This window comes from Brachionichthys hirsutus, chromosome 2, assembly GCF_040956055.1.
Source record: "Brachionichthys hirsutus isolate HB-005 chromosome 2, CSIRO-AGI_Bhir_v1, whole genome shotgun sequence".
NCBI classification, from domain to species: domain Eukaryota; kingdom Metazoa; phylum Chordata; class Actinopteri; order Lophiiformes; family Brachionichthyidae; genus Brachionichthys; species Brachionichthys hirsutus.
Genome location: NC_090898.1, coordinates 4,893,148 through 4,902,384, shown reverse-complemented (window position 1 = coordinate 4,902,384; position 9,237 = coordinate 4,893,148). Strand labels below are relative to the sequence as shown.

Sequence of the window (9,237 nt, the reverse complement as noted above, 5' to 3'; positions counted from 1 at the left end):
CACTGCGAGCAGGGCTCTAACCTGCGTGTGGAGACCCCATTGGATTTCAAGTCCAAACCCTTAACCACTCGGCCATCGCAGCACACGGGAATAGAATATAGCCACACATTTCGGATCGGCAGCCACACCTACGCCACACCTTGCTCTATTAAACATGGCGATGTGACTTTCAAAGGCAGACAGTAAAGTGGAATGAGCCAGCCCGAACGATCTAGCAGCTGCGCTCGCACTTCTGCTTCTGCCCATTTCAGCCGCTTCAGTGTGGGATAGTCACTGCTTTTGGGAACCTGTGTTTTTCATAAACACGCAGGTTTGTCCATCTTTGCTTGCTTGACATTGATCATTTTTGACATTCCAAACCAGTGGAATTTTTATCCTTGCAGACTCATGGATATTGCATCTTATAGTTTCCATTTTCCAGGAGTTTGTGTGCTTCACCAGCTGGATCCTTGCTTTTTTTCTTCTTCTCCTAATCCAGAGTAGTACAAATTTTCTTATTATTTTATAGATATTTAACAAAAAATAAAATCACGTGACACAGGTATAGATAATGTCACCATAATCAGATTATTAAACTCTTTCTAAATCTCTATCACTCCCTCTGTGGTCTTTCATTCACACCAAAAATATATGTTATTGTCTCTGTTTTCAAAGGTTAATAAATGCTTCTATATTCAGTGTTGTGGGACAAAGCAGTTTTATAACCTCTGGGTTTTCTTTTATACAGCACAACACAGCATGTTGCTGGCACCGTTTCCCCAGTTGGGGTGTTGGCCTCTCCTTGATTCCTTTATTTCTGGTCGGTTGCAGAAAAAGTTTCCTTCTTCTGCATGATTTATTTTTCTTTTTTTGTTCCGCCTACTGCAGCAGCCTTTTGAAGTCATTGATCCTGATTGGAGGCATGAGGCTTTCTTTTTTTAATGCGTGCGTGCTGGAAAAACTCACACTCTCCCTGAGTCACTGCAGACCCTGCCTGACAAATATGGTTAAAAAGTCTACTTTGTGTGTTTTACTGTTCCTCTTGAAATCTCGTTTAATCCAAAACATTGTGACATGCATAGTCAATGTTTTACCGTTAGCATTGTTGCACTTTTTTAATAGTTTGTCCTTAAATTATTATTTTAGTACTTTAGTAAAATTGCTTGTAAATCAAAGGACTCTATATTATTCTCCAAGATCAAGACAAATCTTTTAGTCTTCTCTCTTTTCTAGAAGGGCACCATCCACAATGATTTTGTGGAATATTGGAATGTTGCTCTTTGTTGTGGATGGCCTCTAAAATTGTCAACAAATTTAGAACTCATTTTCTCATAGAGCAAAGCAGATCCTTCATCTGCGAGCAGAATTGCATACTATGCATGACGTATAGGCTGCAGACAATCTTACAGTGACTATCATATGGTTAGGGGATTAACGTGACAATTGCAAGAAGAAATGTTTTTAAAAGATGAATAACGGAAAAGTGACAGAGATAGAGAGAATATACCGAGAACCACACAAGAAATCCAAGAAAAGTAAGTGTAAAAGTCAGAGAAAGCTCAAAAGGAGGAGCAATACATAATTAACAGGGATGTGGTGGCAAAGTGATGAGGAAAGGAGAGGGGGGGTGGGGGGGGAGTCTGGAAGACTGACTTGAGATAGAGGCTAACTTTGCGAGGAGACGCTCATTCGGTCTCTTCTGTTCAATCCCTCTTCTCCTCCGGGTGAAACAAATGAACTACTTTTTGATGTGCCACGAACTGTTAGGCGTGATTTGGGGCTTTTAAAGCATGTATTCCAGTCCCAGAAATAAAACTCATTACTCACTAGATAGATAGTGCCATTCCACGGCAACCCCACGGGACACAGAGTCCAAGCACGAGCTCCAATGATGAATACGGCTGACTTTCAACATGGCTGTATACGGTCATTTATCTTTCAGCATCCAATCTGGTGTCATTTATCATTTGCTAACCGCTCCATCCTGCAAAGCAGCCACAGAGGCCTCTTCTCTACTTCTAACTGAAGGCCCGAACACATCTGGCCTTGCAGGTTTCTTTCACAGAAGCCACAGAAGAATTCCCTATTGAGGCACGAAAAAAGGGTTCATTTGGAATGTTTGCATAAACCATAAAGACATAATCGGCCATTGTTTAAAACTTAACATGATTTGAATGGGACTGAAATACATTGCTTGATATGCACTAACATGAGTGAGTTGCGAAACAGTTTGTGGTTCCAGAGGCCTTAATTACTAGATAATTGTCCAGTCTTGATTTTTGTTCATTAAACATTTTGAAAACGTTTCTTTCCGAGTCACGAGACTAGCTCACCACACAGCTATGCATTCTGGGATTTCTCTCCTGCTGACAGACACCTCTGTAAGACACACCAGCTGTGATGCTCCTATATTGTTTACATTTGAAACCAAGCTCACACTTGGGGTTTCATCACAAACATAATGAGAGTCTGCACAGACGATCTTCTCCCAAACCTCAAACGTGCATGCGCTTGCTTATGAAGCATCTGTTTAAAGTAAACAAAATAACAATGGCACAGTAGGAGCATGCATGCCTTGCAATAATAAAGTTAGCATTGTTTGGGAATACTGGGTCCAAATGGAATGTGGATCCTGCAGCGATGATTGGAGATAAGAGTGACGGTTAGCTGTACTCCAGCTAACTTGAGCCTCAAAGGAAAATGTGTTTTGCCGTCACTTGGCATCATCTATTTATAGAGAATTCAACTCCTGAGAATCAAAGATCTTTGAAATAAGAGTGTGATGTTTGAGATTGGACACGTAAGCACCTCAGACATCCAGGTGATCTAAAATAAACATTTCCACCGATGTTCCAGATGTTCAGCCTGAGCGAATCAGATGTGCATAATTCCACTAGTTTTCTTCTTAGATTCTTCTTCTTCTTCTTAGATCAACCCGCTGATTCTGAGGGATCTTCAGGTAGAGAGTTGAGAAGACAACCGATTTTGCATTTCTCTATGATGATGAACCTATCTCTCCACAGTTACTTATACTGTATACAGTATACATGTTAGCATTTAAAGGGCAACTAAAAGACATCTCACGAAGACGCAGAACAGTGTCAGGATCCTGAAACCAGTCTGAGACACAAATGAACTTTTTACAGATGTGCACAATGTACAATCCCCCCCCCCCCCCCCCAATGTCAATGTAGGCTGATGCAAAGATCCCAACCAGAGATATCCTCTCCACTGGTCTGAGTTGCAGCTGCATCCACTGCTTAACATGTGGGAAAGGCTGGATAGTCGTTTGCAGAGAGACCCCGATGCAAGCACACACACAAGAACTGCTCAGCAACCCTGCAGCCTTTTAAGTTATGGATTTGTGAAATGAACTGAATTTAAACTAATCCCTTATGATGGAGAAGACATCCAAGTTTAAGAGGACTGTGTGCGTCCCCTTTGCACCAATGAGGCTGCCAACCATGTGCAAATGATCCACTTGGTATTGCCATCATATAAAAGGCTTGTCGTGAACCACAGATGCTGATATTTTCTAGCCTGAGGGGGATACCTTAGACCGAATGTAAGCACTCTTCGCTTGATGCGGATGCTTATTGCAACACAGAGAACATGTGTTTTCATGCGTCGTTGCTGAATGAGTCATCCTCAAGGTATTAAACTGATGGCGACAGAAACAAAGAGAGTCTGTTTTTATCCAGAGCGGAACAAACAACTGATGAACACCAAGCTGACGTTTAAAGGTGGAAGGAAGCCGAGTGCCAACACACTGTTGGGCGGCAAACCTTAATGAATGTTTTGCGAAAATCGGGTTAATAGCCGGCATACCAGAGGTTGTTTACGGTCACGCAAACGTATGGTTCACTTCCTGTCTTTTAAAAATAATGCTGGATTTAGCCTCTTCCCAGATTACCTTTCTAAGTGCAACAACCGCACACGTAATGCAACAGGCCGAGCTTGAGCTGCCAGCCTGAGACCAGACATCGTTACATGTTCCAATGGAGCCAAAGCTGCAGGATGTTCAATATCGTTGGTATGACGATCACGTGGTGTCAAAACTCATACATAAAACCTGACCACATGGCATAACTGAATAAATATAGTGAGTAGAAGGAAAATAAATAAAAAGTAATGACAGTAATAAATATTTTAACTGAAATGAGTGAGGTAACTGAATAACCCATCTACTATGTCCATGTTAATAATGCACACACACACACATAGATTATGATTATTATATATGGATTATGAAGTAACAAAGGTGTGCTGTGAATGCATTCACTTAAAAGTCAGACGCAGTTATCACCATCATATTTATATATATGTGTATATAAAGTACCAATACCAGGTTTGTGCAAAACAACAGTAACTGCATGTGTTTCTTACAGCGTCTGAGTGTGTGCTTCTCATTTCTCAATGCTCAGCAGACAAATGTCTGCCTGATAGGAGCTGTTGTTCAGCTTTTACTTTCGAGGCTGCTGAACCTCTTTCCAGAGGAGAGGAAGCCGAACCGCCTGTGGCTCCGGCGAGAGGATGTCCCCCTTCGTGATGCTGCGTGGCCTTTCAGACAACGCTTCCTGTTCATGTCTGATGGTGATGATGATGATCATCATCATTTTGGCAGTTCTCACTACCTGCTGCTGAGCCTTCCTGTCGGCACCAGCGCTTCACTGTGACGTTGTTAAGCTGGAGACTCGCCATGAAGCAAAGATGACAGATTATAAGTGTTTGAGACGAATGCGTCTTATTGTCCACAGAAGGTTGAGCTTTCTTGACCAGCGTGGATGAGGTTGTCCTGCAGGTGGGGTTCAGTATTTTCCTTCAACTTGTGGACTTGCAGGAAATGGAAGCACCAACCTTCTGAAAAATGAACAACTGCTCAACAGCTGAGGCAAAGCTGGAGACCTTTTCATGTCTAGGTGTGTCAAGATAGGCTAAGATATTTGTTTGTGTACTTAAAATTCCAATGATGTTAAACTAGTGCTTCTCAGTTGTTTTCTCGTAAGCCCCCCCCCCACGAAAGAAGAGATTTTTTGCATCTTCCGCCAAGTAGACCTCTGTTTAACATTGTAGCTTCAAAATGTGTTCCTCGGTTGATTATTCACCAATGCTTATGGAATTTGACATAGTCATGTAGGGTGGAGGTCTCTACCTTTCCAGATCTTTCATCCGAATCTGGTTCAGAAACAGGTCAGGAAAAAATATTAAATTGTAACACTGAAAACCCCATTTACGGATTATATATATATATATAGCTATACCACACCCCTATAGCTTAGGGGTGTGCCTGGATGCATCATACGTATCCTAGTTTACTGGTATGCCAAACAACATATGCAGGTTAAATGGGGAAATAACCTATCCTCACCCTTCAGTACAGGCAGAGCCGGCTATGGGCATAGGCGAACTAGGCGATTGCCTAGGGCGCCACCAGCTGGAGGGGGCGCCACTCCAAGTCTCGAAACAAAATTATAAAAAAATAAAAATAAAAAAAAAAAAGTAAAAAAGAAAATAAACTAATAATAGTTATAATTTATAGCCCCAACGGGCGCCCTTTCCTCATGCTCTGCCTAGAAAATAAAAAACAAACAAATACTGATTTTTTTTTAAAACAACACCCGCCCCCCCCCCCCCCCCCTCGTTGTTTGTCATTCTTGGTATGACCTGGAACACAATGCCTTGACCGTCCTAGGAAAGGGGGGAGGGGGCGATTTATCAGTGCGCACCTCAGCTAGACCGTGACAGTTGCTGCTGCAGAGAGGAGCTTCTCCAAACTAAAGCTTATAAAAACTTACCTGAGATCTACGATGTCACAAGAGAGGCTCAATGGACTTGCTTTAATAAGCATAAATCATGAGGTTTCAAGACAGGTATCATTTGATGATACCATCGATGCCACAAGGAAGTCCAGACGTGTAAAATTTGAAATGTAAGCTATCATGGCAAAATTATTTGCTATGTATCTGTTTTGCATTGTTTGTGTGGAAGCTGTCAGGACTTTTAATTTCCTCTTAATCTGAACGGTAACACTGTTTTATTTCTGTTTATTTATTTATTTATTTTATTATTATTTGTATTGTATTGCCTGTGCTAGTTGTTTTGAAGAATAATTAAACTTTTAAGGTCCGTCATATGGCTGTTGTTATTAATGTTTTATATATATAATGTTTGCCGTGTATGGGGGGGGGGGCGCAAAATCATAATCTCGCCTCGGGCACCAAAATGGCTCTGAGTACAGGCAATGGAGTACGGCAAGGGGGGCTTCTGTCTCCAGCCCTGTTTAACCTTTACATGGATAAACTGTCGAAGCAGTTGGGGAAGTGTAAGACAGGTTGTCTGATCGGGGACACTCTGTTAAACCATCTGATGTACGCAGACGACTTGGCAATTATGTCCTCCAGTACTGTTGGGTTCCAGCAGCTGTTGGATATATGCTCCGAGTATGGGGTTGAGTTTGATGTACAGTACAATGCAAAAAAGAGTGTGGTATTGATATGTAGGACCAAGGAGGATCAGAAGCTGCACTTTCCAATGTTTTACCTGTCGGGGCAATCCCTCTGTGTATCTAACTGTGTGAAATACCTTGGGCACATCATAACAGACAAGATGGAAGATGATGCTGACATGTATAGGCAGAGACGGATGTTATATGTCCAAGCAAACATGCTAGTCCGTAAATTCCATTATTGTTCTGATGATGTGAAAGTGAGCTTGTTTCGGGCTTACTGCACGCCTACGTACACGGCCCCATTATGGGTCCGCTATAAGAAGGAGACCCTGCACAAACTTCAGGTAGCATATAATGACTGCCTGAGGATACTGCTGAAAAAGCCCAGGAGCAGCAGTGCTAGTAAGCTCTTTTGTGACTCAGGACTAAGCACTCTACATGCCCTCTTGAGGAACCTGATGTTTAAGTTCATGTCCCGACTTGACGAGTCCCGAAACAGTATCATATTGATTCTTACAAATCCCAGGTGCAGCTCGGTCAGATATCAATCATATCTATGGAAACATTGGTATTGGTGTCTGTTAAGACTCTCCTGAATAAGATGTTTTGCTGTGTTTTTGTGTTGTATGTTTTTACTATTGGGTCTAGAGCAGACATGGGCAAACCCCGGCCCGGGGGCCATATGCCCCCAGGTTGGTGTTTTTAATCTGGCCCGCCAAACTTGTCCAAATTATATCATTAAATAAATTGTATTATAATTAAACCTCATTCATTTGACCGTTTCCCTGTAATGCTACCTGTAAAAGGCCAAATCCTTTAATGCAATAGCTTTCATGTGTCATTTATATTAGCTCACACAAATACTCCATCCATCTGTTCTTGGTCCGGCCCCTCTGTCAAATTTTAGAACCTATTGTGGCCCGCGAGTCAAAAAGTTTGCCCACCCCTGGTCTAGAGCCTGTAATAAAGTTTATATATACCATAAATCCAGTATCTGAATCCACACAAATCCACAATACACAGAAAACATGAGAGCCGTGTCCCAAAAGTCAGTCCTCAGCAGTGCTTAAGTTTTGAATCCATTCCAAGGTTTTTTTTGCCACATGTATCTCATATACCGTCTCATTGTTTAGTTTATTCTGTCAAAAACAGAGAATAATCTGCGCCACTGAAAAAATAGAATAAATAATGAATTTATACAACCTAATTAAATTATTGAGAAAGTATGTTTAATATTCAAAAAAGAGCATCTTGTGCTGTAGGTTATTAAAATTAATTGACTGTCTGTTTGTAATTTTTTTTAATTAGTCATACAATGACTTCTAGTTTTGGACAAATAAACGAAATAATCAGACAAGAATTCCAGAGGGAGGAGGTATGGAGTAAAGAACCACAGGATGGCGTCGGAACCACAGGACTGCTTGGAACTCGCCCCTCCGTTCGTGGGACTCAAACATATACTGCCTTTGGTTTTGTTTATGGCAGCGGTTTTGCTTTTTTCGGTTACTGCCTGTCTGCATTCTTCATGTGTTTCTAATAGTCCAATCTTCTCAGGGAGCATCACTCGCTCTCCCTACTCCTGCTGGTGGATCAATGTCATTGGTGATTTATTGCTCCGCTTTCTCGATTATAGCGTGCAATCATAACTCTCCTCAACTACCGGGACCTGCTTAGACTTTGGCCGGATGAGCTTGAAGTGATCTCCATACCTGTTTTATAGGTCAATTCAAGTCAGGTGTTGGTCTTGTCTTAGCTTCCTGTATTGTACAGGACCCCGTGTATTTGTACCCTGTCCTTGCTGTCAAATCGAGTATCTTAAAAAATATTTTTATCCAGTTGACATTTTTTCAGCAGCATATGCAGTATGCACTATGAATATTTTATTCAAGTTGCACGCTAGGTGCTGCTATTAGACAACCCAATCCATTTCATTCTGTGTCTTTACAGTTCAGTCCTCCGGAACATTTTTCAATGATCTGGCAGCGGTTAAGACGTGATTGCAGATGAATCGAGTTTATTTATGAGTGAGATTTTATCCAACAATATCAGCTTACTGATAATGAAGCCTCTACAAACGTTTGGTTTATCCGTCCAAGTTGTTTGATTAATGTTTCTCCAAATACATGTTTTCTTTCCTGTTCTTCTTCATATGTTTTCTTTTATTCTGACTTGTATTTGGTTTTCTCTAATGAAACTAGTTGAGCGGAGGGTTGTCAAGATGATAGACTTCCATCACCGTGTGTGCGTGTGTGTGTGTGTGTGTGTGTGTGTGTGTGTGTGTGTGAATACCTATCCATGGGAGTTGTGTCTCCTTTGTGTCAACATGCTCTTCAACTTTTTCAGGCTAATCACTGAGGTAATTAGTGTTAATGAAGCTCATTAATCACTGGACCTGTCAGTCTGTTTCACTGCTTGATGTGTGTGTGTGTGTGTGTGTGTGTGTGCAGCACATGACAGATTTCGGTGTCTCCATTCACGTTGGGGCACAATGAATTAATCAGTGTGTGTTTTGTTTTGTTTTTGCTTTGAGCATTCAAGTTAGCAAAATAATTTTTCTATTGTGCAACAACTTCGAGGCATCGACACAAAAGACACCTCACAATAGAAAAACTCAAATAACCCTCGGAAATGGACGTAATGGGTTAAAAAATGGTTTATGTATTTTTCTAATCAGCTAAAGGAGAATTACCTCCAAAATAATGTGATTTATTTAATAGATCTGTGTGTTTATGGTAGAATTCTTCAGTTTACACTGGCGTTCAGAGAAATGTTTGGATCGCTGAATCAGGCTCCAGTGACAGTCGGGGCCT

General features: G+C 41.3%; 1 non-coding gene across 1 annotated transcript; it reads right to left on the bottom strand.

Annotated features, from left to right (window-relative positions):
• On the bottom strand, positions 1-82 carry trnas-uga (transfer RNA serine (anticodon UGA)). Its single transcript has one exon. It is a non-coding gene; the product is annotated as a tRNA-Ser (tRNA).
• Between the last annotated feature and the right edge of the window lie 9,155 nt (positions 83-9,237).